This window comes from Danio rerio, chromosome 13, assembly GCF_049306965.1.
Source record: "Danio rerio strain Tuebingen ecotype United States chromosome 13, GRCz12tu, whole genome shotgun sequence".
Taxonomy (NCBI): Eukaryota; Metazoa; Chordata; class Actinopteri; order Cypriniformes; family Danionidae; genus Danio; species Danio rerio.
The window spans coordinates 7,763,134-7,774,921 of NC_133188.1; positions in this window are offsets into that span (position 1 = coordinate 7,763,134).

Here is an 11,788-nt window from a genome sequence, read left to right on the forward strand (position 1 = left end):
TTTAATAAAAAACATAATAAAGCTTAAAAATAACCCAACAAAGCATGTTTAACTCAACCATTGGGTTAAATAAATAACTCAACGTTTTTTTAGCGTGTGTAAATGTCACTAGATATTATTTTCCCTGTACTGAATCCTTTGAGTGAATCCTTTTGAATTTTCTAAACAAACTGTTCACAGATTGGCCAAAAAAATTGTGATGTTATGTTTTAGCCAGCCCACCTTTTAAACGAATAGGCACTAGTTAATGGTAAATAAAAAGTACTGTAAATGATGATGCTACATTTTTAGCTGCCACATCATATTCATGGTGCTTTCTGAAAAAAGCACATCTGTGGCGGTTCAATAACTCTCAAACTTACATTCAGGATGGGTTTTAGATCGCTTGTGTCACTCAGAAATGTAAATGTTGTAAATAATAAGAGCCAATATGCTCTGTACACCATCCGAGGCCTTTTCAGGAAAATGACAGATTTTTCCAGATAATAATTGTGTGCATTTGTCACACAAATTGGATGTACAGGGTACAATGAAAGCCTGGTTTTAGACCACAATAATCCATTAGTATGGTGTAGGTCCTGCTTTTGCAGTCAATACAGCAACAATTCATCTTGGGAAAGACAGATACAAGTCCTGCACAGTGGCCAGAGGGATTTTGAGTCATTCTTCTTGTAGAATAGTGACCAGGTCACTTCGTGATGCTGATGGGGGAAAATGTTTCCTCACTCGCTCCTCCAAAACATAATAAATACAAATACAAATACAAAAAAATAATAAGAACTAATATATATATATATATATATATATATATATATATATATATATATATATATATATATATATATATATATATATATATATATATATGTGTATATATATATATATATATATATATATATATATGTATATATATATTATTCTGTTCTGTAATGATTTGTTTAGTTGTAGTTTGAAATGTATGCTTAGAAAATCCTGTCTCTCCCCTAAGGACTTATTATGCAGTCTCTGTTGCAATCTTGTGGCAGAATGTCAACCGTCTTTACTCTGCTCAGTATGATAGGCTGATAGCCGCCGATGTGCTAAATTTCCGAAATTAAGAACATTTAAAATAGGCACTATCCTTCGAAATAAACTGCATAGTTGCAATCTAAATTACATTCTCGCCTGAAAAAGCCTTAAAAGTTCATTATGTTGTCCAACAGCTGCAATATTTGTCAAACTGTAGTCCTCTGCTTTCCACTCGTGTGGGCGTAGTAGCCAATATTATTATTTTTTTCTAAATTTGTATCAGCCCACTTTTTTTTTTTGCTTTTACCAATTCTCAGTAACAAAAATTATATTTTTATAATATATAAATATAATATATTAGTTGATAGAGAAAAAAAAAACATTGGCTGATACAGATTTTAATTTGATAACTTATGTAATTATAAGATAATAATTATGAATAATTATTGTATCAGCCTAGGGCTGGGCCGATAAACAATATTATATCGAATCGCGATAAAATGTCATCAACATTAATAATCCTAAAGTAAGTGTTTTAAGTGGCTTAATAATATTTAGCTCTGGTAAATGTGCTGGCCATGTTCAACTATACTTTTGTTCATCAGACCACTATGTCACCAGTCTAGCAGTGTGTATTGCTGCATTATCATCCTGATGCATGGCACTGTCTTCAGCATACAATGCTTGAACCACTGGGTGCACATTTTCCTCCAGAATGGTTGGGTAATCCTTGGCAGTGATGTGCACATACAGCACAAGTATTGGCCTAGGAAATGTCATGATATTACTGCCCAAACCATCATTGATACACCCCCATTCTTTACCCTGAGCATGCAACAGTCTGGTTGGTATGCTTCTTGGGGATTCTCCACACTGTGACTGTCCCATTTGTGGGTAAGACATTGAAGGTGAACTCATCAGAGAACAATACATGTTTCATGTTGTCCATAGCCCAACATTTTCACTGCTGGCAGCATTAAAACTGATGTTTGTCATTGGCACAAGTGACCAAAGGTAGTGCTGTTGCCTCATAGCAAGAACTTCCATGGTTCGAGCCTCGGCTGGGTCAGTTGGCGTTTCTGTGTGGAGTTTGCATGTTCTTCCAGCGTCCGCGTGGATTTCCTCCGGTTGCTCCGGTTTCCCCCACAGTCCAAAGACATGCGATACAGGTGAATTGGGTAGGCTAAATGCTCCATAGTGTATGAGTGTGTATGGATGTTTCCCAGAGATGGGTTGCAGCCGGAAGGGCATCCGCTGCGTAAAACATATGCTGGATAAGTTGATGGTTCATTCTGCTTTGGTGACCCCAGATTGATAAAGGGACTAAGCCGAAAAGAAAATGAATAAATGATATATACACATGCACACACGCACACACATATATATATATGATTTTGAATTAATACACATTATGGTTATGATATTTTTATTGAGCTGTGCTTAAACTCTGCTATTCTGTACACATGATTTTAATGGTTTAAGATGCACTGTGTTGATCATGGTAGCAGTGTGAATGTCCTAAATAAATAAATCAGGATCAGGGAACTCTTAGGATCAGGGAAGTCACTTATATGCTAAATATGTTTTGAAATTAAAGGTTTTATACAATCTTATACACGTTTGACAATGATAACATTGTAAACATAAGGTGGTTATGGGTATTTACATATGCAATTATACAAGTGAATGCATTGATACCAACATTACATGAACATTGTTATGTGACACTAATCGATGTACAATAAAATTGATGTAATGTGAACTCAACATGTTTTTAATAATTCAAGCCGGTGTCGGTTCAGGGTTTATTTCACATGCTATAGCTGTTCAACACATTTTGCCTTCTGTCTTATATTTATGAACATGATAACACACACGATGGTCAATGAAAGTGCATCTCTGAAATATAAGTAATAGGCTTATATACTAATATAATTGAGGGTAAACAAAATTTGATTTGGAATGTGGATTTATATTTAATTTTATAGTAGAATAGATCAGTTTTGTTATCATGATATGGAGTTTATGGGAATTAGTTCAATTCTGTGTGCATCAGTTTGTGGTTTCTTTTGCAATAATCATTTCTTGAAACTTGCACTCCCGTTTAGTATGACACAGTAGGCTACCATCATGCTTCATGATGCTCATAAGCAAGCAGTTACTCTGATTTAGAGGTGAGTAACCTATATGGAGAATTGCATGAATTGTATTTTTCATTTTTTTTTAAAATAACATATGTGGAAGAATGAACTGACAACTTTTAGACATTGAACTGTGGCTTAAGTTCTGGCTGAACAGACCTTCAGTGGAGAAATCAAGCTTCTTTTTTTCGTAAAAAAAAAAAAAAAAATTGTATGTTTGAAATAACATGAGTGAATGATGACAGAACCGCATCCCTAAAGTCATCTCAAGAATAATATTCATAATAAAAGATTGCGCAGTGTTATTCCGCTATGATGAAGCAACAGAAATAACCATATGATGAAATATGAAAAGAAAAACATCAAGGCTGCAGCCGGTGTTCTGTCGATTTGTCTTGCCTTGTTAGATTTTCCTACCTCCCATTCAAAAAGTAGGTAGCAGATTTTGATGACGCAATGTGCTACCCATCAGATTTTGCTACCAGTGTAAATTTTAATGTGGAGAAGTGTGTTATGAAGCTGTAATATCGCCTTAACCCACATAATCACTAATCCCAACCTCAGAAACATTTAATTACAGTGTTGCTAGCATTATCTGATGGGTAGGATAAAATGTCTGGACACCGGTTGGCACAGTTCTCCCTGCCGGCAGATGTGGCAACTGCACACCCTGCTGAAAAACCAGCCTAGGATGGTTGGCTGGTTTTAGCTGGTCGATTAGCCTGGTTTTAGAGGGGTTTTGGCCACTTCCAGACTGGTTTCCAGCCGCTAGCTGGACAGGCTGGGAGATGACCTGCTAAAACCAACTTGACCAGCCTAGCCAGGCTGGGAGCCCAGCCAAAACCAGCTATGTCTAGCTTAAACCAGGATGGTCAAGCTGGTTTTAGATGGTTCTAGCTGGTTACTTTCTAGCCTGACCAGCTAAGACCAGGCTGGAAATGGCTGGAAACCAGCCTGAAAGTGGCCAAAACCCCTCTAAAACCAGGCTGGTCGACCAGCTAAAACCAGCCAACCAGCCTAGGCTGGTTTAAGCAGTATTTTTCAGCAGGGCACTCTGGATCTAAAAAACATCTTTGACATTTCAGAAGTATTCTCTTCATCACCATCTAATTTCTGAAATATATCTACAATTGAAGTCAGAATTTTTGAAGTACCCTTGTTTATTTATTTCCCCAATTTCTGTTTAGCGGAGAGAAGATTTTTTCAACACATTTATAAGCATAATAAGGTTAGAACTTACCATGTTTAGTAGAAATCAGCATGTGGCTAGCTGAATTAGTTGGCCAGCATGTCATGTTACACATGTGGTGCATTACAAACTGGATATTGCACCAATCATGGCCCCCATGTTGTTTTGTCGTTCTAAACTGAAGTGCTCAATTATGGCGACTTGGAAAAAGGACCTTCAGAAAAAAAGGAATGGAAACCCTACTGAAAAATCCAGCTTAAACCAGCTTAGGCTGGTTGGCTGGTTTTAGCTGGTTGACCAGCCTGGTTTTAGAGGGGTTTTGGCCATTTCCAGGCTGGTTTCTAGCCATTTCCAGCCTGGTCTTAGCTGGTCAGGCTGGGAAATTACCAGCCAAATCCAGCTAAAACCAGCATGGTGATGGACACCTTAATTGGGCCTGCATGATTCTTTGCAAAGGTAAGTTGTTTGGCATCACAATGCATTTTATTCTGAAGGGTTAAGGGATTGGCACATATGAATACATGTAAATCCTTCCTAATATAGGCTAATTCAGTGTCTATTTGCTCGAATGAGAATGTTACCAACATGAATCTATCATTAATTAGCATGTCTGCAACACAAATTAGCAAGATTCTAGTATGTTTTTTATTTTATCAGAAGGACTCATGAATTTCATATTGCTAGCTCATATTAGCCTGTTGTAAGTACATGGGTGGTATGAATTAAATGTTCCTAGCATGTAATATATTTAAATATATATATATCCAAAGTCATTACACCATCATATATATATATATATATATATATATATATATATATATATATATATATATATATATATATATATATATATGATGGTGTAATGACTTTGGTGAATTAAGCTGTAAGCTGAAGCTTGGTCTCTCTAGTAACAACCTTTCTAAGCAACCTTAAATCATCCTGTTATTTTACCAATGAAACCAGTAAAATGCTTAACTGCAACACACTGGCATAATATTGGCACCGTAACCTTAATTTGATTTTTTTTTCAATTGAAATAAATGATTTTGACAAAATTAAACGCGTATTATCTTACCTGATTATCTTGTAGAATCATATGGCTACTGTATGATTTGTAATCTTTTGTAGAATTAATTATTTATATTTATTTATAAAAATAATAATTATTTATAATTAATATTTATACATTTTCTCTCAAAATTACTCCGTCATGACAAATGGTTTTCAAAAATGATGTAACACATGCAACGTCGATGAGTTGAAGTTGTCTTATTAGCATGTTTTGTATTCGTCTCAGTAATGTACTTTATGCATTAACTGTGTATAAACTTAGAATTTAAGTGAAGTATTCTTATGTAGTTTTAGGTAAAAGTTGCTTGACTCTTTTGATCAACATATATTTAAAAAGAATAATCAATTATTATTATGAATACTTGTGGCTTGTGGTTTATTTTACTGGCTTCTGTAATAATTCTTTACCAAAAAAAAAAAAATCATGAATAAAAATAAAGAAATAAATAATTATCTTATATTCTGTTATAAATAATTCTGTTTATTTCTGTTTGTGAATTGCATTATGGGAGCTTAATCGCTGCTTTGTCGACATTTCATATTGAAAATTCAACTCTAAAAAGTGACTTGTTGACATTTTAGTACTTTTGAAATAATGTTTGGAGAAATATGTCTGTAAATAACAGAAAATTTACTGAGTTTATTACATGTTTTTGTACTGTAATATTTAACACCAACCCAGACAATAGATCACTATATACTACCAAAAATGCTAATAAAAGTCACTTTTTCAAACTTTTCAAGGTTGAAAGTTGTAAAAAGAAAGACTGGCGTACCAAAATGCATAAATAAATGGTGAAAAAAATAAAATGAACAAAAACTTGAATAATAAAATACGAAAAACTGCTATTTCATGGATATTTTTAGTGTATATATAGTTTTCTAGGCTGTCTGCTGGTATGGGCGTCTCACACAGAGCCCACAGTGAAGTCTATACCTGATCTTCTTAGGTTTGGCATGAACTGGCCGTAGTACTGTGCCTGCAAAAAGCCAGCATGGGCCCTGCCGAAGCCTCTTTGTTGTGAAGGGTTCACTTGTAGTACATTTGCAATACAAATGAAACATTTTATAATTTAATTTAAAAAAATGTATTTACATTTTTTTAGATCGAACAAGTTGTATCTAAAAGTTAACTACTATTATACATATCAGTGGGCTGCTTTATGAAGTGGGAAAATTTTGTTCTAAAATAAACCCAAGTCCCAAATGGATTAAGGATGCCTAATTGGATTTTTGTTTTGGCTGTATTTACTCATAAATTGTAGATAGCAGGATATCCTTTTCTGAAATGAACTTGTGAGATCAAGTAGCTTTTCCTCCGGTGGAGGATTTCCTACATCAAATTACAAAAGGAGCAGATTCTGCAGTCATTTACAGGCAGAGGAGCAGACAGTTTATCCAGAAACAGCTACCAAGTGGTCCTGACTCCACCAAAACAAGTTAAGTCACCTTTATTCATACAGAGTGTTCTACAATGTGTGTGGTGTCAGACAGCATAAAAAAAGAAAATGAAAGATCATAAAAAAAAAAAAAACAATAATATGTGAGCCTTAAGCAAAAACAAACATCCGTACTGTATGTTGCACAGGCAGTGTTGGGTAAGTTACTTTAAAAAATGATTAAGTATTAATTACAATTTTATTAAAAAATACTTAATTACTTTGTCTGAAAAGAAATTTAGTTACTCAATTGGTAAATTAATTACTTGACTAAATACTAAAAAACTACTCAAATCGCAACATGTTGACAACATAATAAACAATTATTTCTTACATTTTCAGTTTTGTTTTTGAAAAATTCTCACTTACATTTTAAACATTCTAAGTAATAAAACACAAAATGTTTTAAATGAACAACAGCATATTTGACAAAGAAATAAAACCTTTAGTTGAAAAATATGTGAAATAGCTGAATAAAACATAATATTTACAATTTAGAATTATGTAATGTAATGTGTATTTGTATAGTGCATGTATAGTGTATGGCCATACACCCAAAGCACATCACAATCATGAGGGGGGTCTCTCCACACCACCACCAGTGTGCAGCATCCACTTGAATAATGGAACAACAGCCACATGTGTATATATATATATGTGTGAGTGAGTGAGTGAGTGAGTGAGTGAGTGAGTGAGTGTGTGTGTGTGTGTGTGTGTTTGTGTGTGTGTGTGTGTGTGTGTGTGTGTGTGAGTACACACACACAAACATGCATACAGTTGAAGTCAGAATTATTAGCCCCCCTGAATTATTAGACCACTTGTTTATTTCTTCCCCAATTTCTGTTTAACAGAGAGCAGTTTTTTTCAACGCATTTCTAAACGTAATAGTTTTATTTACTCATCTTTAATAACTGATTTTTTTTATTTGCTATGATGACAGTAAATACTATTTTACTAGATATTTTTCGACACTTCTAAACAGCTTAAAGTGACATTTAAAGGCTTAACTAGGTAACTAGGTTTATTAGGTTTACTAGGCAGATTACGGTAATTAGGCAAGTTATTGTATAATGATGGTTTGTTCTGTATAAATATAATATGTATATATGTGTATGTATATATATATATATATATATATATATATATATATATATATATATATATATATATATATATATATATATATATACACACAGAGAGAGAGAGAGAGAGAGAGAGAGAGAGAGCTTAAATATAGCTCAAAGGGGCTAATAATTTTGTCCCTAAAATGGTGTTTAAAAAATTCAAAACTGCTTTTATTCTAGCCAAAATAAAACAAATAAGACTTTCTCCAGAAGAGAAAATATTATCAGACATACTGTGAAAATATCCTTGCTCTGTTAAACATAATTTGGGAAATATCTAAAAAAGAAAATTCAAAGGGTGCTAATAATTCTGACTTCAACTGTATGTATGTATGTATGTATGTATGTATGTATGTATGTATGTATGTATGTATGTAAGTGTTTCAGAAAATTGATTATATGGGCTGGTTGTGGTGACATCTTCATATGGATATATATCAGATGCAATGGAACAGCATGTCAGACAGCATAGCAGTGGTAGAAAGCTGGTGTGGTTGTAGATTAGATTAACACTTATTCATTTCAGCTTTATATGAATGTCAATACGACGACCCGCTGAAGATCAGCTCCACTGCACAAACACTGCAGGTTTGATCTTTTTCCTTTCTCTGTAACCGACTGCCTTTTCCCCTCGCCTGGATTGCTGACTCACAAGCTTTAGTTCAGACAGAGGCAGGGTTTTCCTGTAATCTGCTGGTGTTTTCCTGGAATGTTCCTCTGCAGGGCTGGATGTGTGCAGATGACCTGGCCTGAGTGTTTTGAAATAGCCTGTATCTTTCAAAAGATCATTCCTGAATTGCTTGTGCAGGGGCATTTCAAAACTCATTGGCATTAATAGTCATCCTTCCGAGAATTTTATCAAAAACAAATTTATTTTCATGCTAGTCGAGAGTAGATTTTAAAAGTCCTGTGCAGTTAACACTACTGTTACCCTAAAATCTGCCAACAGCTTTTATCCACTGGAGTCAGGGGATTTGTTTTTTGCCAAAAGTTTAGTGCCTTAGCTTTTTGCTTATAACGTCTTATTGTTCATCGTCATAAATTAAAATAAGGACGCATGGCAGCTGAACGGGACTCTGCAATATAAACCCTGAAACACTGACCAATGACTTGACCGTGACTTGTTTTAGCTATTTTGGTCCGTTTAGAAACTTTGCCATGTGAAAGCAAACCGCACCAAGAACAAAGAGCAACAATGTAACAACTTTAATCCCTTTTCCGGAACAAATGAATCGATTCACAGGTGTGAAAGCACCCTAAGAAAGGTAACCCTGCTGAAAAATCCAGCTTAAACCAGCCTAGGCTGGGAGATGACCAGCTAAAACCTGCTTGACCATCCTAGCCAAGCTGGGAGCCCAGCCAAAACAGCTATGTCCAGCTTAAACCAGGCTGGTCAAGCGGGTTTTTGCTGGATTTAGCTGGTCATTTTCCAGCCTGACCAGCTAAGACCAGGCTGGAAATGGCTGGAAACCAGCCTGGAAGTGGCCAAAACCCCTCTAAAACCAGCCTGGTTGACCAGCTAAAACCAGCCAACCAGCCTAGGCTGGTTTAAGCTGGATTTTTTAGCAGGGAAAATCAATAATCTGATGGGTATTTTGAGCTGAAACTTTACAGACACATTTTGGAGACACAAAAGACTTATCTTACATCATGAAAAGGGGGTAAAATAGGTGCCCTTTAAAACTAACAGACTGAGGCCCCGTTTACACTAGTGCGTTTTAGTTTGAAAACGCACAAGTTTTGCTACGGTTACGCCATCCGTCCACACTACGCCGGAGTTCTCGAGCGCCAAAAACGGAGCTTTTTGAAAACGCTGGAGAGGCCGTTTTCATTCTAAAACGCTGCTGCTCCGTCTCAGTGTGGATGGGGAAAGACGGAGACATCTGAAAACGGAGGCGGGGCTGCAAACGTTCGCCTATCTGATTGGGGCTTTTCCTCAATATTAAGTAGCCCACACACAGTTCAGTCTCGCATCCTCTTCTTGTAAGTTCAGACTTCGCAAGTTTGATCAATGCTGCAGTCTCTTCTTCTCAGTTTGATATGGAAAACAGACTATACCGAGGACACGGGTAAATCTTCACAGGGAACAGTGTACTTTATAACTTCATTCACATCACCTTGGCTACGTTGTTTCACTTTCTCAACAATAAAATGTAAACATGATTTAAGGAACTGCCTATTTTCATTTTAATATTAGCAACTTAACAGACAGCAGAAATGTTGAGGCGTCGTGCTGCATATATGAGCGTCATCTTCACTGTGTGGATATTTATAACAAAACGGAGACGATAACAACTGCCTCCTTTCAATTTCAGTGAAAATACGAAACGCAGTCTCTCTTTTGCTGAATATCAGTTTTAATAATCGATAATTATAAAAGTATAACATACAATAAGTTTATATATTGTAGGAAATAAAGGCAAGCAATCAGTCAATGTACCTGGATTAATCATTAACTTATCTTTGCGCTTAACCAAAACATGTTACCCGTGAACAAGTAACTTAATAGATTCCAATGACCAAAGTCAGGGAATTGGCCTATGTCGTTAGATAAAGACAACAACATGAATGAAATATCACGTTTAGCAAATATAGTGAGATTAGATCCCGCGGGAGATGCGTGATGAGCAGTCCGACAAGCAGAGCTCTCATCTGGGTAGAAATGCTGGAGCGCTTGCCCGAGAGTGTGTGTGTGGTCACGTGATGTGCGTTTTCAGCATTTTGGTGTGGACGGAGAGCAGTTCAGAAACGCTGGGTAAAACGCGGGTGTGGACGCGGAACGTTTTCATTCTACAACGCCGTTTTAAAACTAAAACGCACTAGTGTAAACGGGGCCTGAAACAAACCTTTAATAGATGTATTTGAAATGAAAACAAAATGATGAAGATGTTTACATCTCATCACTTTTACCAAAGAGCTTAGAATGACCAAGAGGCGACACTCAATAGAACGTTCCATTGCAACAGCAGCGCCCAGCAACAGCCCCGAATTCAGCCATTTTGGAGTGAAAGTGATCGGCTGTTCATTGGCTCTCATTACTTTTGCGATGGCAAGCAGCTGCTTTGTTTTTTATTTATCTATTTAAAAAGCGTATTAAAGCTGAGCTACAACCTGAAAGACGACAATACGAGACTTATTATCACAATCATCAGCACTTTTAACAGTTTATTTTACAGACTTACAATATGCTGTAGTTCTATTGGAGTTTTCATTCCAAAATGGCCGCCGCGTCCTCTAGTGGCTGTTTCCAAATTACACTAAAGTGTCGCCTCTTGGTCATTCTAAGCTCTTTGTTTTTACTTTGAACCAGCGGTTATTATTCTGTCCAAATACGGAAATAACACTTTCAATCGTTGCAACACTAGCCACATTGGAAATGCCCTGCAATACTTGAAATATATTGCTCTTCAATTTTTTTTTACATTTTAATCACAAAATTATTAGCCCCTTTAAGCTATAATTTTTTTCGATAGTCTACAGAACAAACCATCATTATAACTCACTTAATTACCTTAACCTGCCTAGTTAACCTAGATGCGTCTTTAAATGTCACTTTAAGCTGTATAGAAGTGTCTTTAAAATATCTAGTCAAATATTATATACTGTCATCATGGCCAAAGATAAAATAAATCAGTTATTAGAAATGAGTTATGAAAACTATTATGATTAGAAATGTGTCTCTCCAGAATAACAGAACTTGGGGAGATAACTAAACAAGTGGGCTAATAATTCTGACTTCAACTTTATATATTTTCGTATCATTCAGTGCAGGCTTCTTTCAATTGAAAATGGTAAAGGGAACTAGGGTTTAAGGCT